General features: G+C 39.5%; 1 protein-coding gene across 1 annotated transcript in view; it reads left to right on the forward strand.

The window, feature by feature from the left end:
- Nucleotides 1-25,557, forward strand: part of tmem132e (transmembrane protein 132E) — a 389,634-nt gene that overhangs the window by 145,569 nt on the left and 218,508 nt on the right. The gene's annotated exons all lie outside the window — the stretch shown is intronic.

Here is a 25,557-nt window from a genome sequence, read left to right on the forward strand (position 1 = left end):
ATAAAACAGAATTATCGATCAATTGCGTTACTCCTCTGACTCAACGATAAGTCTGTTTGAGTTGAATGTTTCTTTTTCAGACAAGAGGGCATATGTGCTCCACCTGGGACACCATTCGTTGCTGGCGGCACAAGGACAGAGAATGTACACGGACGAGTCGAGGAGCTTTACTTTGAAAGATCCCTGGCCCCGGTCCGTGCACTGGAAAAAGAACTAGACTTATTGATCAATTGCGTTACTCGTGTGAATATAATGTTGAATATTTCTTTTTTAGACAAGAACTATGTGTTTGGTAAGGACCTTCTTCTTACCTTGCTTTTCTTTGCTGACATTTTGGCTGACACTTCAGCCTTCATCAGGGTTGTCAAAATGCTGGTGGTCACCTGGTGTGAAACGTCTATAAACAGCTGACCAGGCTGGGGATTTTTCAAAGTAAAGCTCCTCAACCCGTCCATGTCCATTCTCTGTCATTGTGCCACCAGCAAAGAATGGTGTCCCAGGTGTGATGGAGCACATATGCCCTCTTGTCTGAAAAATAAATATTCAACTCAAACAGACTTATCATTGAGTTAGAGGCATGAATCAATAACAAAGTCAGAGAAATGGAACAAATGAAGGCAAAATACATTTGAAAGTTTTCACATGAAATGTGAAAATAAAAACATGGTTTTAAAAACAGATTTAACAACAGAGGAAATGACTAGTTTTCAAAGGAATCGTGGTTCACAGGCTGTAATGTTGCTAATAATTACCGGAAAGTGAAATACCTTTTAAGCCTCTCATAGAAGTGAGTCTTCGTTCTAAGAAAATTGATCACTTTTATTCTAAGCCTGGGAGTGAATTACCGCTCAGAGCCTGACGAAGACTAGAATCTGGGTGTAATGACATAATCAACTGACGAAATACAATCTCGTGCTCACAATACAAACTATAAAAAGTTTTTTTAAAATTTCCAATAAAGACTAACAAATGTCACAAATCTTTGTTGATGAAAAACTATTTGACTGCAAAAATTGGAGACAGTGTGTAAGATAGTGTTTGCTTCATAAATGAAGAATGAAATCAAATGTATCAATCTAACTGTTTTTTTTTATTGTAATTTTTCATTTCTCAAAAATAAAAGTTTTGAAACCTTTTGTCTTAGGGCCTTTACACTTTGGACTTTCCATTCATTAGCTGCCTCTTTCAAGACTGTAACAATGTTTTGGCCTGTGTGTGATTCAAATATCGTTTGTGTTTGAGCATGTAGCTTTTCATTTCCCAATCATTGTTTTAAGGGTGTGGGCTGTAACAGTTAGGTAGCTTTGTGTCTTTGAGTAGCACGCGAGGTCTGTAGTTCTAGATACTCTCTCAGCCTTTTCCATGGTATCTTTTATGTTAGCGGACCAAGTGCAGTCTTGATGAAGTCCAGAGGATCTCTGTGAAACGTGCTGCTGTGTAGGGATCCGTGTGTTGGCACAGGGCTGCACTTTGACGTGACGGGAGACATAAATCACATGATCAGAAGTGTTAAAATTTGGTCACTGAACGAACACGTTGGCTCGCATTCAGACAAGCACACGCTGACCTAGGTGTTTTCTAGCTTGCTGTTTCATCACTACACGCAACGGACTTATGAGTCGATGGAGCATCCACATTGTCCGCCATCTTGTAAACATTGCAGAGTCAACAGGAAGCAGGAGGGTCAAACGGCTCCACTTTTTTAAACATTTCTACGTGATTTCCTTTAAATTTTATGTGAACATTTTTTTATTTTGCTAAATTTCGAGACAAGACATTTCCTCCTGGAATCCTGTCTTTGTTTTCATGCAAATGTGAACCTATGCCTGGAAATTGTATTTAAAAACTCGACCTTCGAGATGAATATTCTCCTTACTCTGAGGTGTTTTTCCCCTCTGAGCAGATTTGCACGTTTACCTACTCAGTTCTCTTTGGCGTAGCACAACAGAGGAAGAAAAGTCCAGGAGGCGTTACACAGCTGGGGAACACAGCAACTGTGTCCTCCAGCTGCTCTGACTATCCGAACAGTGACAGATTTAATCTTGGGTTTTATGTCGGCCAGATTTGAACTTTGACCTCTTCTGTTCTCCAAACATCTGCGTGCATGATTTTGTAGATTATACATTGCTACAGTTGAGGGATTACCTCTCTGGATCTCCAGTGCAATCAAAGGTTGCTGAAATATGTGCATCTGAGCGTAGGGGAGGGGCTGCTTTCAGAGCAGGATAGTCTTGAAATCAGCTTTGAATTGGTGTGATGATTTAACATTTGATTTGGGTCTGTTTGATTTCTCAATGCACTTTTCAAGGGTCCAATCAAGCCGCACTAAAAAAAACCTTCCACTTTGATACCAATAAATGAAATTAGCTGTAAAATAGCACAACAGGGAAACAGAAGATAAGGAAACAGTCACATTATTCAGTCCTTCCAGGATCTTGCGGCTAATTTGTGATTGTTGTTGCCTAAATGCCCGATTTTGGGGCAGCTTTTCTGGTTACTGGTTCTTATGGCCACACCGCACCTGCTGCTTGTTGAGACGATTTTCATCGACAAGTCTGATTACGCCAGAAACAGTTGCAAAATTAGTCTTTTTTTTTTTTTTTAAGAGTCAGAGGGGTCTAAAAACCTGCTTTATACAGCAAAGGTTGGAAACACTGTAGAAGGTTTCAGATGGCAGTCTGCGCGTCACAGACCTTCATGGACTTCATTGTTATATCTATACAGCTGCCATCTGCTGGATAAATATGTTAAAAACCTTGTTATTCTGATTCCTGTGTTTCGATTTGGTATAAGAACTGCTCAAAACAAGCCAGACTACCTGCAGTATACCAAGTTATGTTTTTTTCTTGCCTTGTTATGTTTACGACATGTGAAGTCTATTTTAATGACAATGTTTCCTTTTGTAAATAATGTTAAAATCCATATACATTTCTTTTATAAGATCTTGTCATTATGACAAAAACATTTAAAAAGCTGATTCCCTATTAGTTTGTAGTCTTAGAGGAAAAAAATAATTAATTTTTTACCAGCTCTAAATTAATTTAAAAAAAAAAAGTATTTCTTTAAATCAAATGAGTGTAAAAATGTACTTATTTCTTGTAATTAAATTTGATGTTATTGACCTTCGGACCTTTGGGACTGCCTTTAATGTGAACTGCATTATAAATAAAATGTGTATTTTTATCTATTTTTATTATTATTATTATTATAGTTAAATCTAATCTCCCTATTTTAGCGATTGTGTACTGCTTTATTTTAATATAGTTTAGGGTAACCTGGTATTTTTTATGTTTGATTTTCCATTTGTCATCTTTACAACTGTAGAGTTGCAGTTACAGATACTCTGAGTTGAAAGTAAAATGTTGCATAAAGGCTTGAAACAGTAATTAAAGCAGAGCAGCTTAAACTTATTAAAGTCCTTTAGGTTAACCAACTGAATCAACTGATGACTTTAATTAGCTGCAGTCATATACTGATTCATAATTAAAGTAATTCCATGCATTTAAATGTACGGATGAGGCTGTTTCAGAGCTGAACAACCGGCTCACCTTAGGGCTGAAGGTTGTAGGTTTAGACCTAAAAGTTGATCTGGGAAAAACAAACAGAAAAACAAAAGATTGTGTGCTTTAATTTAAAGGGCCCATGTTAAGCTTAATCTACTTTTCTGTGCTTAAACATGATAAAAGTGCTATTAGAGCTTCATACACCTGCCCAAAGTGTTTTTTCATTGATTCCCTCAATCGTTAGAGGGTGATTTGCTCCTTCCTTACTGCAGCGTGAGCCCAAACACCTCGCTCCAATTTGATGACACGTTCCCACTTTGATGTCAAATTTGATGAGCTGGAGAAGCCACGCCTCCAGCAAGCTCTCTGCCGTGATTGACATGTAAACAGACACGCCCACGAAGGTGAGCATTTCAGCATCCTTTGTGCAGTGCTATGTCTGTATTTTCTCATGTTTATAAAGCAGCATGGGCTTGGTTACGGAGTGGGTGGGAGGTGGGCGGACCGTCCTCTGGCCCTACGTCACCTTGCGGGGAGGAGGAAGTTGGTGTCCTGTCTATAGACACGCCCACTCATGAATATGCATAAGTAGCCCGCAAATCAGCCTGTTTGTGTAGAGTTGCTCAGAAAGTGACTTTTCAGAGGCTAAAACTCTGTAAAACAGGCGCATTTTGGAAAATAAACTTCAAATACTATGTTTTTGGGGTTCTTAGAACAAATGGAGATGGGTGAAAAATAGCATGATATGGGACCTTTAAAATTAATAATAAGTAAAGGCAGGAGACTGCGCCCCCTACATGAGGCAGGATACTGCTAACCTCACCTTGTGCATTTTCAGCAAGACTGAACACTTGTATTATATAAATCATCTAGATCAGGGGTGTCCAGCTCTGGTCCAGGAGAGTACTTGTCCTGGATGTTTTAGGTGTCTTACTGCCTCACCACACCCAAGACTACTCTGTCTTGTCATGCAGCTGTGATAGTGGCTCTGCAGAATTGGAGCCCCCTTATTGTTGGGTCATCATGGTATTTGGATCCAGAGGGTTAAAGACATTTTGACTTAAACAGGCAGCAGGAAGTCCTACCTGTCCAAAACCCGTAGGAACCGTAAGTAGTTGAAAAGTTGACGAAATGGATATATTGCAATCAGAGTTTTCCTCATCAGCCCGTGTGTGTGTGTGTGTGTGTGCGCATTTGTATGTACTTCACGCCTTCCTCGGCTAACAGACGTAATGAGACCCACATGGGAGTTGTTCCCTGCTCTCCATTGGGCTTCGAGGTCAAGGGTTGTCATTTCCATTTACCGAGTGCCGAGTGGCTCGTCGAGGAGCTGCGGGGGATTGTCTTTACAAATTGACAATGAAATCACAACAAATCCCAGAATGATGGTATCGCCTGCTTGTTTCTGAAGTACATCTAAGAAAAGAAAGCCTATTTATTTAATGTCAGATTGGATCCTTTAAACAATAACTAAAGACTGGGAACAGGAGGCGGTTCTGATAAGGATGGATGATTTAAAGGCTTAAAACTTGGCCTTGTGCTCCATAGTTTGTTCTGATACAGTTGTGTAAAGTCTTGCGGCCTATTTTTCCCATGTTACAGTAGTACACAAGGCCTTTTGTGATTCACCTTTCAACCCTGATTGGTCAGTGCTGCTCTGTGCTAAGCTAACAACTCAAACATGGCACTGGTTGTCACTAGTAAGGAGTTCCTTCACAGTCTCGAGGAAGACAGCACATTTGCCATCAGAAATACATGTAACACAGAGATTTATCTTCAAGTGTCCTTATCCCTCATCTAGAAAGATGCTTTAAGAATGACACTATTTGAAAGAAACATGAAAAAGCTTCTGCACAAAGTGTTCATGCCTAACATGTATGTTCCTACAACCCAAGTAGAAGCAAGAATTTAGAAAAGTCTATGACTTACTGCTCTTCCATCCATTAAACTAACATTCACTTAGTCTGTCTGCTTAGTTACTGATGATGAATCCCTTTCAGCATTGACCCATTTCAGTATTCACACACATTTATCTCTGATTTACAGAAGCTTGACATCTAAAATGCATCCGGGGAACAATTCTGTCAGCTTTAATTTGGCAGGTAGAAACCATAGTCCACTTTTTTGTTCGGTCCAAGAATGAATTAAAAAATGAATAAACTTAGTGTAGTAGTTTAGATACTTTATGAATCCGGACTTTCACCAGCTGGTGATGTTTTCACACTGTATTGAAGGTGCAGATGAGACCTCACAGCTGTCTTCTCAGGCCAAATCCCTCAGTGTATTTAGTGAAGGAACCAAACAGAGATGGAATTGTGTATTTGATTTTATATTACTACATGGTAAACTCACTGTCATGGTTCTCACTAGCCACTAGTACAGTGACTCCCAAACACCCACAATGCAGGCACACACATGCACACACACGTTTCACTGTCACTCACACACTACACATACCAGCCTCTTGTCCACATTATGCTGGTTTGTCTACATTGAACGTTTACGTCTACATTTTGCCGTGCTTTGCCTTCAGCGTCTGTGTTTTTGCTCCCTGCACTGTTGTAGGCATGTCTCTAAAAAAATGAGGCGTGGTCATGGCACTGTCCAGTTGGAGAAGCCACGACACACCATGCCTTGGAAGGGATTAGGAAAAAGCTTTGGTTCAGGGAAGGTGTTTTACATGGCAGGAAGGGTTTGGCACATCACATATACAATGCTAGTTTTTTACCAGACAGAGGACGCGTAGCAGTGCGTGGCGCAGTAATTCCACCCGAGGCTCATTGGCAGGTGTCGTCGTCGACCTGCAATTTCCATTATTTATAGATTCCATCAGTCATTAAGCATTTTTACCAAAAGCCATTATTAATAGCTTAGCTGTTGAGGTAATATCAGCATAGCCTGTTAAACCCTATAAAAGATTCCCAGTGCAATTAAATATGAACAGTGATGTTAGGAAATTTGATTGTTGAAATTTCTTTTCAGTTTTGCACTTAGAGACAGTCCCTGCCCACTCTGCTTTTGATTCACAGCTCATTAACTCCAATATATATTTTCAGCTCAGCAGACGGACTCTAATAAAGAAAGCAGCTCTGTCGTGTTATTTGTGTTACACTGAGTACAGAGAGGTGTAGATGATGTCACCTTTGTGAGATATTATTGAAAATAATCAGTGAGTATCTTAATGTACTGTAACTCAGATGTGCAGCCCAGTACCAAATGGTGCACGGACCGGTATCAGTCCAAGACAAGGTGCTTGTACATGTGAGATGAATGAATGAGCTCTTATTGGGCACATTATTGACCACTCCCTTCAGGCAGGTCTATCTTCTAGAACCACACCCCTGAATAATGAGGGAAATTGATAGTCATGAGCACAAAGGTTCCCTGTATCTCCTTTAGAGTGAAATAACACCCTGAGTGTTCTCAGTAAAACCTACAACAGTTACAGTAAATATCTGTAAACCTGAGTAAAGACTCAAGCTTTGGGTTACCATTTAGTTAACTCAATATTTCTCACTCCTTCCTCACAACTCTGCCTGCCTTAATCATGATGGAGGACTTATTGGTGCGAGGCAGTGGTGTTTTAATGACTGAAATGCTGCATGTCATTGTAGACATCAGTGGGATAGTTGCTGTACTGCTTTTACTGCGCTCCACAAAACAATGCAGCCAAGCATCAAAGACTTCAGTGAGCATGTGCGCCAACAGAATCCACACTGAAGACCGAGCCACGTTGGGTTCTTCTGTTCTCGATCGATGACTGGGAGCTTCAAAGAGGATGGGGAGAAGACGAGCAACAGTGAGCACGTTGACAGACTGCTGTCATGTTTTATATTTACAGTGTTGACAGTAAGCAGCAGTCACGTGCGGTTTACCTGAATTCGATTTACAAATACATGAAAGACAGCAGAGCTGTGTAATCACCGTTTGATCGGGTTGTTTATAAGGTACAAGGGTTTGTGTGTGTGTGTGTGTGTGTGTGTGTGTGTGTGTGGGCATGAAATGTCTACAGTGATTAAATATAAATATGCTGGTTTTGATGGTCACAGAAATAGATGATCAAACACGTACCGTTCATGCAACAGCTTGGACTCTGTCATGACAAACATCAGAAGTGTGAGCAGCATCCGGCTGCTTTATTAACACAGCAGCAGAACGACAACGGCGCATGTCACTCCTGACGGTGTTGGTGAAGGCGTGTGCTCAGAATACGAACACGTCACTGATTAGGAGGACAGGAGTGACACAATAATCACACAACAGAGATGTCCACTCACGTCAGGCTCAGGTGTAATAATATGAGCTGGCTCCTGTTTCCAATTAGACGAGGTGAATACTGTATTAGCAATTAATGGAGACGAACGGTGACAGTGGTGTTGAAAGATGGGGGAGGAAAATCAAACTAGGAAACTCAACAGAGGAGAGAAATTAATTTCTCACCCATGTGCAGCTCTAGATCTGGGGAGTAGTTAAAGAAAAGTGCTCCTGAGGTAATTGCAGTGACGTCTGCCAAATGTGAACATTTCTCTTTTGCAGAAGCAAAGAAAGTTCTATTGTTGCAATGTAATTAAATGTAGAATAGAAATGAATAAAGGTTTGACAAAAGAGGGGAAACCTAACGCAAAGAAGGATTGATTACAGCTAATCCAGTACTAGTCAAACTTTTGTTAATTAACTTTAGAAACCATTGTCACATGACTTCACTGAGTGTGTGTGAGCGTTCGCTCAGCACACACAGACACAGTCACAGTCTGTTGGGATGGGCTTCAATTCAACGCATTTACCAAAGTTGTTGCAGGACTGGTCCCAGTCACTCACTAAAGGAGGATAATTAGCCACCTTGCTACAGCAGTGATTAATTACTCATCAGAACACCTTCCTTTCCCGTCGTCTCCCTCTAACACTGAGCATATACACAACCTTCAACACCCAAGGGAGCAAACAGACATCAGAGGTTAAACATAGCCTGGCATTTTATTTATCTGTAAAGTTTATATCAGGGGTCTGCAACCTTTACTTTAATTTTGTCTAATCTCACCTGGATTAAAATCATTCTGGAGCCGAAAAAATACCTTCTCAATGAAGAAAATACAGTGTTTAAAATTCTAAACACTTAAAATAATATAGAATAATGTTGAGTTAATGAATTGAAAGGGTTACAAAAAAATAACTTGAATTTGATAACACATGATCATGTGATGTCACATGCCAATTGCTCATTTCTCGCAACATATCAAGCATGCATATTAAGCCGACATGTTGGCAATTAAATAAACCTTTCCCCAAACAAATAAAATCTCCATTTTCTTCCAGAATAGTCTTTCTGTTAGTTTAGTTATCTTAAAATTTATGGTTAGCCACAGGTGCAGGAAAGTTGTTGGTTGATGAAGTAGGAAGATGGCAGAGTTATTGCACAATGTGATTTATTTTTTAGCTTAACAAATTGTTTCATCATAATTGTATTTGAAGTTAATGTCATCAATCATCTATACCCTCTGTAAGAAAAATAACAATTCATTATTTTTTATTCTTTTAAAGCTATAGGGAGCCATTGCAAAAGAGTCAAAGAGCCACATGAGGCTCCAGGTTGCAGACCCCTGGTCTAGATTTGAAAATTGTATTCAGTGTTATTGATTTTCATAAATACACAAAAGAAGAACATTTTAAAATATATTCCAAATGTTGGTAGTATTAAATAATAATAAGAAGAAACAGAAGAAGAAGAAGGTTTTTTAAAATCTGATCAGACATATTATATTACAAAACTTTTCAGTTAGATTTTTTGTGCTCGTGAACATGGTATTCAAGTAGGGGTGGGAAGTGAACCTCTGGGTACCTCACGCCATATGACGATACTGCGATTATTAATATATTGGTCAGAAATCAATCTACGATAATCTATGACATAATGATGAAAAAAAAGATTAAGTGAAAAAATGAAATTTTTATTTTGTCTCTGAAAGTCAATCAATTGAAAAAGTGTCCTATGAACAGTGACACTATTTTAGTGCAACATTTTTGTAAATAAGTGTCAACATACCAATGTAAATGAATAAGTATCTGCAATAGTGCTTTCTGTAAACAAAAAATAGGGTCTTTCTTACCAGTGACACCATTATAGTGTAATATTCCAGTAAACAATATATTGGTTCCTTCAACAAATTGTGACAACATTTCTGTGAAGACCTACCTGCACATTTTAGTGAAAAAGCAGAAAAGGTTTTGAAAATAATGAAATAAATCTTAAATCCAAAAGAATTAAAAATAAATTTCAAAAAATCGATACTTTGTGCATAAAAACTTTTCTGTGCATGTGCAAACTTTTATCCAATCATATAATACTTGCTTTAAAGTGCTATCCTAGCACGTAACACTTTAACATGCTTCCATAAAAGTTGTATTTGAGTGTGTAAAACTTTTACGTGTTGTGTGAACGTGTTTTTAATGATACGAGTACATTACACAGAAGACATGCCAGTAGATCGAGAAGCAACGCCAGCTGTCACAGTATTGCTACATTGGGGATTATGCCATTCTTCCTTCAGATTCACACTGCACTTCTGTCCCACTTAGAGCCTGACACACCACACTAACTAATCAGGAAGCTCCTAAGGGCTCCTCTGCATTATCCGACTTCTTTGTGAGTGCAGCGAAGGCGTCGTCACACAGTCGTCCTAATTCCCGCCCCTTCTCAGGCAGGAATCGCTCTGAAAGGCCTTTCGTTCTTGAGACAATGCGGGTTAAGAGGCGGCTGTGCTGCGCTGGGTGATGGAGACTGTAATTGGCACCACGCCTCACTAACCACGTTACAAAGGTAGAACAATGGCTGATGGAGTGACACACGCTGCAGAGACTATTAGCAAGCCAGGAGCTCTGAGAAGCCTGAGCCAGAGGTTCAATACGCTCAATAGAGCCTCAAATAGAAGAAGATGCTGGTCGAATGGTGCTGTACATACCAATGAACGGCTGGACAGCAATGTGCTGCTTTATTCCATCAACCGAGGCTGGTTTGAGCTTATTCACTCTATGATTCATTCTCCCAGTGCAGTTTTCCATGCCTTTTCATTAAGCTGTTTCTGGTATTTCAAATCAACCTGAGACAATCTTCACCTGCAGTTTAATCAAAGAAAATCCTGATTTTAAGTACAAATCTGAACAAACATGGGTAAAAGTTTTCTTAGCCCAAAAGTTTGATTTAATAAAAATCATTGTACATTTTAGCAAAGACATTGACTGATATGTGTAATCTAAAAAAGCACTTTACATATTACGCTGTCATTACTATGACATGACACCTGTTATTAGCATGAATAAGGTGTCATGAAGGCTGTCATAAAGTGTCATTCATTACCCTAACCCCTCCGCCTAACGCAAAAAATGCCAACATAGCTCCAAAGGTGTCATAATTTACCGAACAACGCTTAATGACAGCCTTCATGACACCTTATTCATGCTATTAACAGATAATGACAGCGTAATGTCAGCCTTATGTATACAACTTTAAGTAAAGTTACCAAATAGAGTAGAGAAATAGAAAGCCTTTTATCTGATGTAGGCTACGATATACAGTATATACTATGCGACCTGGTCTACATTACAATTGCTACTTTGTGTTCCATTAGAGCACATCAGTATGAACACTCAATAATGAATGCTAGGTTACATGTGCTACATTATGTAAGCTACGGTATGTAGCCTATACAATAATAGGGTATGGAAAATAAGTTATTGTAGTAAGCTATGCTCTGTGGGCTATGTTATGTAGGCTACTTTGTATTCATGTTTAATGTAAGTTACATTATAAACACGTGCTATGATATAGTGTAACGTCAAATCGGCAATGATACATATGCTGTGTTAAATAAGTTTTACTACAAATTTCTACGATTGATATTTAGTCGAAGAATGCCAAAGAAAGACCACTCGTTTGTATTCTCCATCCACAGTCTCGGCCTGTGTGTGTGTGAGTGTGTTGCCTCTTTCCTCCTGTCTCTACTCAGGTGTTCCTCATTTCCTAATTGACTTCGCTACACTATTTTAGGTGTGCTTGATCACTGAGGGTCTGATTTAAACAGATTTGCATGCGTAGAATTGTTGCTAACTTGACACAAACCATGAATAAAAAATCATAAGAATAAGAATAATTGGGAAACTGTGCACCTTCCCTGTGGAGAAGCTTCAATTATTGAAGTCTTTTTCACAAAGTGTGTGTAAACTGATCTGCGTGTGTGTGTGCAGCAGACCTGAGTGGTTCGATGTGTCTGCTCCAGCTTGTGGTTTCCTGAATAACTCCTCCTGTGGCAGTCAGTGATACTTGAACTTTGCTCTGGATGTGTTTCATTCAGACATCAGTCAGCGAGGCGATGGTCCCTGCTCGCTGTCATTGTGTTCCTCTCACCTTCGGCTCTGTGAAGCCCCTGCGGCTGAGGTGCACATCCTATTGATGTACGACCAGCTGAGGCAAAATCAAGGTTTTCCGTGTGGACACTATTGTCAGAGATTTACGAGGCGCAGCTGTAATAAACCATGCTCTAAACTCCACATTTGGTGACCCTGGTGTGATGCAATGCTCCTCTGTTCACGCTGATGTCACACACGCCACAGAATGCCTAATTCTCCTGCTTATTGAAGGCCACTGCAGGCCTTTTTCTTCATTCTGCTGCTGATGAGTTGCTCCTGTCAGTCCATGCGAAGTGTTAGACTTCTGAAAGCTTTCAGCACGAGACAAGTTTGATTAATTTAGTGGCTAAACTTGTTATCCATCATCTGACATGCTAACATCAATCTTCTCCTGGTCCTGGCGTGGATAATTGATGTGTTTATCGTGTCCACCTGTAGAAAACTATTCTGCTGTAGTTTGGAGGAGTGTCTCCTCTTCCAGACGGTGTGCATAATTGCAGGTTGCTGTGCAACTGCATCCATCCGCTGCTATGAATTATCTCTGCCAGTGTAGAGTTAAGATAAGGTAAGATCTCCTTTGCATGCGAAAACAGGGGCGTTATATTTGTGATGTGGTTGTAGGAGCTTGTTTAATTCCACACATGCAAAAATAAACCCTGGATTTCATTAACGTGGGGGGCGTTTTACACTTGTGCTTAAGCAGGAGACGGAGCTCATTTACATTAATTAGCATTTCGTGTTGGAAAACTTTAAGAAATATAAACTAATTTGAACTTTAGTGTTGTTCACTTTCTCTGTCTTCACTGCTGTCAGTCCCATCAGTGTAATAGAAAAGCCCATAGTAAATGCAAGGACAGCTATAACTTTAATGTAAGTTGACCCGTACACTCACCGTACATCTTTATTGAACGGAATTGAATTTGAATTTATTTCGGCAATCTTCAGGGAAAAAAACAGAACAAACAGCACTCAATTGTCTTTGAAGAGCTTATTTTCAACGTGGAAAAGGCCACCTGAGGAGCCAAAAGAGGAGCCTACGACCGTCAAGAAAAAGAAAGCTTCTTTTAACCGACAATACCAGAAGTCCTACTTAAAATACGGGTTTATCGCAACAGGTGACTCTGACGCGCCAAGTCTGCTGCATAATATGTGACGTCAAGCTGGCAAATGAGACAATGAAGCCTTCAAAACTGCTTCGGCACGAGGAGACCAAACACCCCGGATTAAAAGATAAGCCTTTGGAGTTTTTTGAAAGAAAAGAAACGTGAACAAAAAGGACAGAAGCAGTTAATGAGGGCCACCACATCATTAAATGCGAGTGTTCTGAGAGCATCATACTTAGTGGCTAACCGCCATGCTAAGGTAAAGAAACCTTTCACGATTGAGTTTGAGCTCTACTTCCCAACCGCAAAAGACCCACAAATTGCAGAGGAATGGATCCGTGACCCGTTTGTGAACAAACCGGGTGAATCGAGCATGTCTGTGCACCGAGAGGATCAGCTGATGGAGATCGCAAATGACGGTGACCTTAAACGCACGTTTGAGACAACAACTCTGCTGATGTTCTGGATGAAAATCAAGCATTGCCACAAGAGCACTGAAAACCTTGCTGCCTTTTCCAACATCCTATCTGTGTGAAGCGGGTTTTTCTGCAGTGTGACAGCAACCACAACAAAACTAAGGAGCAGACTGGACAAAAGGAACACACTGCGGGTGTCATTGTCTCTCGTCACCCCTAGATGGGACCATCTCGTTGCTGAGAAACAAGCCCAGGGCTCCCACTGATTCAACGTTATGGTGAGTAATGTTATTATATTTTTGCTGTATTTATCTGCGAAACCGTGAAAATATTGTCTGACATTAAACCGGTCCATGTGGCAAAAAAAGTTGGGGACCCCTGCTCTAGATAATATAACACAAATTGGTTTACTTGTATTACTATTTCTACAATATATATATACATTTTATATAATAGTTTATACATGCACATCAAACATATATACATACAGTACGTACACACATATATTCACATATACATATATACACATGAATGTACATGACATGCATTTTATTATATTTCATATCTTCGACACAAATGTCATCAATTACATTTTGTGTAGCAATATATAAATGAAATAATATATTTAAAAATTGTATTATGTTTAAGTATTATTTATTTTATACCATTATATACTGTACATATGTATTGCTCTATGTGTTAAAAAAATGTTTAAACTGGTTTATGTTGGTGCTTTGTTTTATTCATCAATTATTTCTTTGTATAATTTTACCCAATATTTAAATGGTCTTTATTAATACACTGAGGCATATATATTGAACACCAATGTAGGTCAGCGCTACATTGGTGTTTTTGTGAAAGTGGCGTCCATTTCACCTGATAACTACATTCTGATGACAAGCATTGGTAGTTAACGTGGTTGATTTTCAACTGTTGCATTACAGCACACATCGTGTCCCCCAATGAACCCATTGTTGCTCTGTTACTGACTTTAAACTAATCAATACTCAACAGCAGGATTGTTGCTGCAGTCTGCCTCTGCTCTCTGGCATTTCTTTGGTATTTCATGTAGTTTTGTATGTTTTGCTATTTTATCGTGTTTGTCTTTCAGTGGTTGTTTTTGGTCTATTTCTTTTCATTTTCTTTGTTTTCTATTTTTGTAGATTTTTGTCTCCTGTTGTGCATCACACAACAGTTTTTCAGAAGTGTTACTCCTCACACTTCCCAATTGAAGTTTTAGCAAACTAGTCAATACTCAACTAGAAGAACCAGTAAGTACTGCTGTCACTGAGGGGGCGGGGCTTCACTGTGGCTCCCACACTGCCATAGATCTTGTAATGATCTCCCTTCATTCTCTCGCTGGGTTTCCATTACAGACTTTGTCAACATTTAGAAACATCGTTTCTATTTTGCCAAAGTATGTAATTGCGCTTTGAACATTGTTTTCCTGTGAAATCTCATCCAGCGAGACTTTGCTGCAGGAAGACGGACGCTCAGAACCTCCTTACACTCTAATGTGGCAGTAATATATTTTTAAGTATAATGCTAAGAAATGTTCCGGTCTCCTCTTCTGTTTACAAGTGCCGCGCCATGTTTTTTTGGAGCGAAGTGGTCATGTGACCATGTATGTCACGCTCTGTGATGTGTATTTGCGGAAAAAGTGTTTCCATAGTGCTTTGGTGACACATTTCAACATTTAAATATTTGAGTGTTTTATTGAACGGTTTAGATTTTGCACATTTCCAAGGGTAATGGAAACGCAGCTTTTGACACAGTAAAAAGAACGGTCTACTTTTCCAGTGCTGAGATTTCTCTCTGTTTTCCGTCACAGCACATGAGCCTGATAATAATGGTCAGAGGGACGATGGGATTGGTCTCTGAGCACCACATGGTGTTAAGGCTGCAAGTTGCCGACCCCTGTCTTAAGAGAAGTTTTCAAAATAACAACTGAAGTTGCAAGACTAATGGTGCAATTGGAGTTGGCACATTTTCAGTGGTTCTTTATATTCCCCAGTATTGTGAATCTGCTCTCAGTGTGCCAATCACACACACTCGGTCATCGTCTCTGCAGGATAGCTGCCGATGCAGGCGCGTTAATAATAACGGGATAAAAGATAAGAGTGTATTTTAACTGACTCTTTATAGGCTAATCAATCAGTTTGCAGCTTGTGATGGCTTTAAAACAAAGCTTAAAACAAATGAAGGCAGACTTCATCTCCACCACTGATTTGTGATGATGGTAAAAGCTGGATTTAATCGCACAAGGTCTTTTATCCTCATAGAGGGCGTCACTTCTTCTGCTTTTGGATTTCACTGCTGAGAATTAGAGTGGACGTGAGGTGTCACTGTGATGGTGATTGAAAAAGATGCGTCTGTCATAAAACCAAAGGATTCTTGAAGTAACTCTAGATTTCTGCAGTCATTCTAAATAAATATATTTCATAAATAGACCCAGGTTTGATATTCACATTTACATTTAGAAATTCCCAGAGATTTTAATTATTTCCTGTACAGGACAGCCAACAGCAACCTCTGAGTTTGACTTTTGGCTACGTGTCTTATGTTGTACTTGCAGTCTGCTGCACAAGGAGGAGACTGGACGATGTAATATACGATTGTCCAAAATGAGGGAAATCTATAAATACTGTATTTTAGCCTTAATTTTTCTGTTTACATTTGAAATTTTGATTGTACTAAAAATGTTGAGAATAAGCTGAGATTGTTCTATACTGCCATGTCAACAGAGCAATCCACAGAACTAGCTCTTCTAATCGGCTACTTAAGACCTGTGACCCCCTACCAGGGGGTGTCAGAGCGACCCTGCTGAAAACTATATGGCAAAAGTGTTAATAAAATGTATAAAATATAAAAGTAGGAAACTTTTTCATAATTAATCAATAATTTAAATAATAATGATTATTTGTTTAATGTATTTACCAAATTAAAAAAAATAATATTGACCCTAACCCTATTGACTAAATATATTTAATAAATATAGAATAAAATTAATAAATTCACAACCGAAAAATGAACTAAATGTTAACTACTTGCTTTCCCCACTCCTTCCACTAACCCACCCTAACTCTATCACCCCTGTTCCATTTCCCTGCACCAATGTGTAACACTGCCCTTTCTTTTGATATCTTCCCTCTCATTAAGTTTTTCTTTCCCTTCCTTTGGGGCGGGTGGTGATGGTCACAATTATGCAATGAAATAAAATGATTTTTTTTTTACCACAATAATAAAACATGCATAGCTGTCGTAAAAGATTGCACTTCATGTAGTGTTGACCTACGACAGCATGTGAAGACGAGGTAAGAAAAAAAATAAATACATGAAAGTTAACTAAATGGTAAACATAAATAGTTATGGGAAACGATCATGCACGGGAACTCAACACTTATCGAGTACTTTCTTAGCATACTGATCTATAAGATCAACAGTTTTATCATCCTTTGCAGAGCAGCATTATTCACAGCAGACATCATCAACAACTGCAGATTAATGAGGAAACGTTTTGCATCCTATCAAAAATAAAGCCCCACAGGCACACCTTGACGTTTAAAGTTGCACAAAAGCCTTCCTTTAGTCTGTTGTCAGTGAAAGTTTACACGCATGTCAAAGTCAACTCATGTGAAGCGTGGGCTCACAATGGGGTCTATTCTCCCATGCATGTAAATAAAAAAGCCATACAGTGGCACTGCTTTTAACTGCGTGCTATTTTCCCCTGTACTGAATGCCGCGTTTCCATAGGCGTATCGGCTCAACACGGCTCCTCGCTTTCGGGACCTGATACTGTTTTTCCAGAGCGTCTTCATTGAGCACCAACCTGACACGTGAAACTGCCAGACTCCAAGGATTATTAATGGTGGCCAAATGCGAATAACCTTTTTTTCAAAAAAAGAATAATTTGGAGTATTCTATTTCAAATTTCACAAAAATAACTACATTTGCAATCACATATTTTAAAACAGTAAAAAAGCTATTTATTAATAAAGTGCAGAGAAGACAACATTTTCTCTTTTTCATGCTAAAGGTTCAATAAGGCCATGTTAGCATGCGCGCACATGCGCACTTCCGGAAAATGAATTTTTGCGAAAAAAAAAATTAATAAATTCATTTTTGTATGTTTTTGTTTTCAAAGTGAACGGACATGTTTTTTTTTTGTTTACTGGGTTAGGGTTAGGTTAGGGTTATGATCTCAGTTCCAGGCTGTGGCCCTCAGACTCTAGAATAACCTGCACCAGTCTCTTCGGGAGCTCAACTGTGTGGACACTTTAAAGAAACTGTTGAAGACTTTTCAGAAAAGCTTTTAGTTAACTAGATTAAAATAAATAAATAAATTATTATCATTTTATGATGCTGCTCCTATGATGTATATGCACCCATGTTTTATTATGCTATATGATGTTGCACTTGTATGATTTTTTTCACTGCTCTGTACAGCGAAAACTAACTTGCTTACTTACGGAGGTAAACTCAGTACGTGACAACGGCGTTTCTTTAAAATTATAATACAATAAAATAAAAGCATTGTATGGGTCTGTGCAGAAAAAACCTCTGAATTACATGATATATGTATGTGAGGGAGGTAGCCTACACGGGGATAGAATTCATTACAAGAGCTGGCCATTTAGGGTACAATTTGTGTTGAAGAGCTGAATCTGGTCTCAAGGTCCTCTGAGAAGCTGTTGCTGCTTAGTACATCCATAGTCACTGACCAGCTGTTGGCCTAGTCATAGGAAATGGCATAAATGGGTACCATTACTCCTATTGGCCAGTCAGCATTGTCTAATAACTTTCACATACTTTTTCTTCTCTTGTATAAATAGATCTATATATATATAGATACTGCCAAATGTTGTGTATGACTCTTGAAACTACAAATCTAGCTTCTTGTGAAGTGTGCATGTTTTTTTCCATGGAAACAGTCCAGCTTACGCTCTTTCCTGATTGTGCTAGTATTAATAACTATTATTTATAGAGCACCTTTCTCAGTTCCAAAGTGTCAGTTTTCTTTCTGCTGGTGGTTAATCCTGTGGGATTGGCTCTGTACTTCTCCATCGACTTTGATGAAAAGACAGGAAACCTAAACCTGCCCATGGACTGTATCCCAGCCCACTGCAGGTATCAGATTTAACGTGGAGACTGGTGTTATGGTATCAGTTCCGAGGTCCCAGCCACTAGCCACACACTCACATTATCGATCTAGGAGAGATGCTTTCCAGTGTAATCAAAGAGCTGTGAAATCCCCGACTCTGCATGGAGAGAGCTTCGGGGACCGCTGCTCTCTCCATGAAGACGAGAAAACCAACTTGTTTTTTTACTACTGATAGAAACGTGCTTTTTAAATGGTGCCGAAAAGTCCACAGACTGGGTTATCAGGGTCATGATGTGGGTCAGTGGAACAGCCTTGTGGCTTCAGAGGAGAGAGGTCAATGCTGACCACCAGAAGGAGGAACAGCTTCTACCCTCAGGCTGTCAGATGGCTGCTCTCTGTTAAGCTCTGTAGCTCTGTGGCCTACTGTAACGCTAACACACCAGCATCTTAAGCCTATTGTGGCCGCCCGTCAGGTGTTGTTCCACTTTAGATTTTTCTGACTATTGTTGACAAATGACAAAGATTGACTTATATTTTCAAAGTTTTGTTTGCTGTGTTACATATGCTACATTATGTTAAGCTATGTTGTGTAGTTGATCACCATGGCTCTACATGATGATCTAGTATTGATGAATACATCATTGGCTTTTTATTTTATTTCATTATTCTCTATAGGCCCATACAGAAAACTGTACAATGACACCATGAAATATCAGGGCCTAAATAATCTATTCATAACGTGCATTTTTTGCAAATTTTTATTGCTTACACCAATGACTTCTTTTCTTTTAAACACATTCATCCTCTTACAGTATTTTTCTCCTCCATGAACTCACATTTTAGTTTTAATTTGAAGAATCTTATGCTATGGGTGAAAAAGATATTTGTGACTCCTTTGTTACCGTCCGTTGATGGAGAACCTGAAAGTCGCTAATAGAAGACACTCATTAATAGCGGGAGGTCAGCGAGGAAAAAGTGACTTCTAATGGAAAGAATACATGCATATCTTTAACAAGGGACACTTTAAGTGCTAGCTTGATAAAGGAAGAATAGATACGTACATTGAACAGTTCAACATAATCATTAATTAGTCTCACACCCTTTACGGCACTCATTTAGCTAGCAGGGGAAATGGTAATTGCCATACCGGAGTCACCTGTTCTCTTTTTGCTAACAATCTGGTTCAAGAAAATAATAAAGATAATGAAAAAATTGACCAATTTAAACATAAAAAAATCAATTAGTAAATCAGTGGAATTACTCATGGAAAAGGGCTTGAAGTACAATATATTTATACAAAAATAACCACATTTTTCACTATAATCTTGTTGCTGCTCCACTATCTGTCCATCAACTCTACTGTTATTGTGGTTTATGTGGTGAGCTTTTTACTGTAACTGAAGACCGACTTCCGGAGTCTGCTTTTTGACCCTGCTTTTTGACATATTTTCACAATGCATTGTGATGTTAAAAAAAGGCTTTAATTCACATCGCAGTGAAAAGCTACTTGCATAACAGCAACATGCAGTAAACGATAAGGATATGTTGCTCCCTGGGATATAAATCACTTTTTTATTTGAAATGTATAGAAATTTTATGATACAGTTCTGCACTCAAAGCCCTACAATTGTTATGACTTATAGGAAAGTTGTTCTGAGAGTCTCTGCTTTCCGGAATGCCTGCACTACTCTGACAGCAAAGGCCTCGTGTCCACATATAGCGCTCCAATATTCCATACACCTTACCTACTGAGGTCAGAGAAGTGATTAGCTTTCAAGGCTTAGTGACCATAAACCCTCTTCTCAGCCAGGTCACAGATCTTTCCTATAAACTATTTGTTCTTGTTTTATGGTGCATGGAAACAAAAAAGCTAAAATACACAAACCTTCCTCTCAGTCAGCTGTGGGACCAATAATAGCAGTACTCTTTAGTCTGCTTTAACCCCCAGCATTCTCTTTCTGCCATAGTCTGTTTCGATTGGTCAGGTCTGAACGTCCTCTGACTCGTCAAGTGGCACGGATCAATGAAGTGGATACCGGAAAAACTCTGCATAATGTCTGGTTTTATCCAACCATCATTACATCAGTGGTATTGGACTGCAGTATCATAGCTTTTTTACAAGACTTTTCCTTACCATCTTGCTAGCAAACATCTGTGTGTCTAGCTAATCATCGTCTTAGCTAACATCTATCTATTGAGCTAACATATATGTTAATATCTATCTCTACATTTGTGGTATCAACTGTTTCACGTAAACACGTTGGTACCTGATACCAGAATCAGGTTATCGGAGATGGCAGGATTTTACAGTTTTTTATTGGTTGTTATGGGCGAGTTGGTCCTGACCAATGGTGAGCTAGGATTCCTTTGTGAGTTTGTCCTTCGGTTCGTGTAGCTGATTGTTTCTGAAAGCAAAGCAATGTCTTTGAATGATCCTCTGCGTTCTCTCCATGTGCACTGGATGATGGTGGTTACTGGCTCTGAGAGGGATGTGCTTTAGTGTGGGCCTCTTATTTTTCTTTTATGGCCTGTGCGAGGGCGGCCAGGTTAACCTCATCATGCAATCCTGCCATTATTGCTCCTCATCATCTCTGCCATTGATTGCTTTCTGCGTTTGGGAATAAAAGCTTTCTTATTATCAGCCCTAAATATCCGTATCAATCATACATGAGCTGATGGGCTCTCTGCAATTATGCACCCAGGCCTTGCCTTTGTGCAGCATGAGCGCGCTCCTTTAGAGCATTTAGCACTCATGAATACTTTACAAAGTTCACAGGTATCCCAACTGCATTTATCTGGCCTGCTGTTTGATTGTGAGTAAACGCTCCGTCCTGAAGTAACCCAGACACGACCAGCTTTCTCCAGGATTCTGTAGTGGAAACACTTGGAGCTGATATTTAGTGTTTGCACAGCGGCTTTGTCATTAGATCCAACCTCGGGAGGAAACGTACAGGAAAATAAAGCCACTTTCTTAGAGCCTAGGCTTGTTTTCTGCATTTCCTATCTCCCAGGATCCACATGTAGCATAGAGGCATCATGAATAATACCAGCTTCTCCAAGCATTCTTCGGTTATAGAATATAAATATGCACATGGAAAAAAAAAGGATTTCACTAAGAGAACATGGTGAATAACGACGCAACTCTGAATGTTCCACTCAGTTAGAGAATATTGATTTATTCTTCGCCCTTTGTTTCCTCTTCAGACTCTCTTGTTAAATCAATGTTAAAAAAACTGACAGTATAAAAAATTATGAGTAAATAAAAGCATAAATACATAATACAGAAAATACATACCAGTACAACCAAATAAATCACACTGAAGGAAGGACAATCCATCTCTATAGGAAATTAAAACAATCTCTGCTAAATAAAGGTAAACTGTAGGTTTGCAAGTATGCTCACATTAGAGCTATTTTGGCTGAATGAGTCAATTCTTTGTACTCAATGTCTCACCAATCCTCTGAGTCTTCAAAGAAGCTGCATACAACAGGCATAAAGTAGGAAAACAAAAATAAGAAAAAAATATGAAGAAAAAAAAAAAGGGGAAAACTCTAACACGGCATTCTTCGAGGATTCAGATAAATTAATTCACTGACTGAATCCCAGAAACAATATTAATCACCAGAAACATTCGGGACTTAAACGATCCGGGTTAGAAGACCTGTGCAGAATTGACCTTGAAGAAAGTCTTTAGACTAAATGATCTTGATATACTGCTCAGAATGTCACGACTATGTCCTGTCAGGACTCATAAAAATTGCTTGAAGGACCCAAGTATGGGACTTTCCGGAAACCGATAAAACTCAAACAATTCTAGTTAAGGGATCGTAGACTCCCCAGATCTAGTCAGGACTTAAATGATCCAGTTAAACTTGGGCAGAGGACAATGGGACTCAAACGATCCCCAGGGAAAACCTGGGAATTGGACTCTTTGGAAACAGTCATGATTTAAGTGATCTGGGTTGAGGACCCAGGACATGCACTCCCCAGAACAACTTAGGACTCAACCAATCCAGTAAAGACAAGGAAAGTGGATTCATATTCAAATTCAAATGATCTGGCTAAAGGACTTGGGTAGTGGGCTTCTTGAAAAGAGTCAATCACGTCAAACTAAACTCTCCTTTGAAGCTGTAGGATCACAACGGCTTCTCCTTAACTTGATGCAATTAAATTTAAAAAATGCTAATTTTTAATTAGATTCCGTTTAAAAGTTTGGTTTGTCCCTGAAGACATTTTTGAACCATGTGTTTACCACAGATCTGCATCGTTCTTAGATTGACTGCATAAACAGGCCTATTATCATGACAATGCTTTTAATAATCGTGAATTAAACTAAACACTCCAGGCAACAGGAGTGTAACCCCTTACTAATGCATGCACACAGCGAGCCCCCGCCCCCCTTTATGAGCTGCTTACAGAGCAGCAGAGTCTCCTGTTGGCTTTACAGATGAGTGAGACACCAAGGACAGAGTTAAATTAACATGGAGGTCGTATCTGCCGCTGTGTACTTCAATGTTAACAGTTGGTTACACAGCCTCCTGCTGCGACGACCACATCATACCAGTGCTGATATTCAACACGACTACACTCCCTCTCGTGTGATATTGCTCAAATATAGTACAGTATATTGTAACCGGTTAGCCTAATGGTTACAGAAGCAGGATGGGTTAAAGGCTGAGAACACATTTTATGTATGTAGTAGATGTGTTACATTAAAGGAGAACTATCACCGTTTAACATTTAAGATGGAACAGGAAAATATACGATATTAAGTGTAGTGTAGTACAGAATAGTGCAGTGTGGTATAGCACAGTCTAGTGTAATATGTAGTATTGTATAGGATAGTATATTAGTGTATAGTGTAGATCAACAATTCTCAACTGGTGGGTCGGGACCAAAAGTGGGTTGCAGACCTATACTGGGTGGGTCGCAGACAGATGATCAAAAGTAAATACTTAAAGCCGGTATCCGGAGATTCTGAGAAACGTGTCGATGCTCCGCCCTAAACAGCTCTACTTTCTCTCACTGCCTCTTCCAGTCTACCAGAAGACACACCTCTACTTTTCTGCATGCGCATCACAGAACATAACAAGGTCGCAATGATATAGGTCTATGGCTCAGGTAAGAGCCAAAATCATATTTACCTGTTTGCTGTTGTGACACATGGCCTTGTTTCGTGCACAGTCCCGCATTCACTTTGATTGACAGACTGCGCTACAGGAAGTCGAAGTCTATTGGCTGGGCACACTTGGCAATCGTTTCCATTTGTATAGGGGTCTATAGGATGAAGGAGGGACTTATATACATTAATGTATATGAATGACTACCGGCAGTAGACCATAGTAAAAGACTGGTTAGGTATTTTTTTGCATTTCAAAAGAATAATACATAAACATAGATTTCTCAGAAACTCTGGATCAGCTTTAATGTCTCTCATGTTGGACTTGTCTTTTATTTTGAAAGAAACTTTTTTTTTGAGATGCATTCTGTGAAATGTATGTTGCACAGGAAAATATTTAGACTTATGTTTTTTTTTTTAATTATCTGTGTGCCACCAAAACTAACCAAAAATTAATTTGGTTGGTTGAATTCTAAAAAAAAGTGGTCGTGATTTTAATGACTGTGGCAGAATGTTGATCCCAGGGTGAGACTAGTGGAGAACCCCAGGTGTAGATTACAGTATAAGTATAAGTGTAGTGTGGTCAAACCATACAGTTGACTTTGTAAAGAAACTACAGGCTGTTATGGGTGAGACCAAAGCGGACCTTAGTCTGAAGTTGGCATGTTTGGATGCATCATTTATCTACCTCATTACTTATGAATTATAAAGATGTTTTAATTGCACATGATTGCAGAACTTTTTGTTAGCGGGTGGTGCTCGCCCTCACATCCTCAGATCAATACTGTGGTGGACAGCAGCGTTCAAGGGCTGCTACGACTCTCTGGGGAAGGAGAAAACCTCTCCAAGCGTTCCTTTGTTTCCACTCTGATGTTTTTACCCTGAGCTCCCTCCACCTCCTCCACTATAATGAAGTCTGAGCACTAATGTCCATTCCCGCCTCCTGCTCCATCCCTGCTCCCTAATGTACTTCCCAGACCTGACCACAATTAAAATTTCACAACGAATCTTAAACTCTTTTATTATTTAAAGCCCAAATAGCTGCCGCAGCTGCATCCAGGAGGCAGATGGAGACAAACGAGGGTGTGGCTTCATCTTTTATGTGAGTGATTGTTTAGTTGGACCTGAAAGAGGACCAATAAATGCCTCTATCAACAGGAAATCAACAAGTCTTACAGGGGTGATTATGACACAAAGCTAATTAAGTCACATGCTCAGTGAAGGATATGCTGCACAATTGGTGCAGAAATCAAACATTAAAATGTGTCTGAGGCTCGGACTCACTGCAGTTCTGCCTGGTTTTATCTTTCTCTGTAATGTTTGTAAAGCAAACAGTCCTAAACTTGCACGGCTGTCATCCTGCTCCTGTGTTTGTAGTGCAGGACTGAATGGGCCTCAGGTGCCTTACATCGGTTGTTTTCCTTTGTTGTTTTCCTGGCACTAACATGCAAATCTGCTGTTTGTTGTCTGTGGGACTCCTTTTGTTTCCTCTCCAGCCAGTGAGATGTGCTCAGGCATGTAATGCATCACAAATTACATGTGTAGCATCCTCCTACTGTGTGTGTGTGTGTGTGTGTGTGTGTGTGTGTGTGTGTGTGTGTGTGTGCGTGTGCGTGTGCGTGTGTGATGCAGACGTGAGCATATGTACACTGCTACATCACTTAGCACAGCACCTCATACCTGATTCACCCCAGATAGTGATATTAGCCTCTGAGCTGTCCTAAATCACCGTCTGGCATTTTATTTAATCCCAACTGTGTAGACATACGCTATGAGCCTCCCTCTTTTTCTTTGGAGGAGAGGAAACTAAGGATCTGCCCATCAACCAAGTACCCAACTTGATCGGCTGATAAACAGTGTTTTGGTTATAGTGAATTTGTATTCATCAAAGAGTGATACATTCCAATCCCGCCC

Source organism: Gouania willdenowi, chromosome 14 (assembly GCF_900634775.1).
Source record: "Gouania willdenowi chromosome 14, fGouWil2.1, whole genome shotgun sequence".
In the NCBI taxonomy this organism is placed as follows: Eukaryota; Metazoa; Chordata; class Actinopteri; order Blenniiformes; family Gobiesocidae; genus Gouania; species Gouania willdenowi.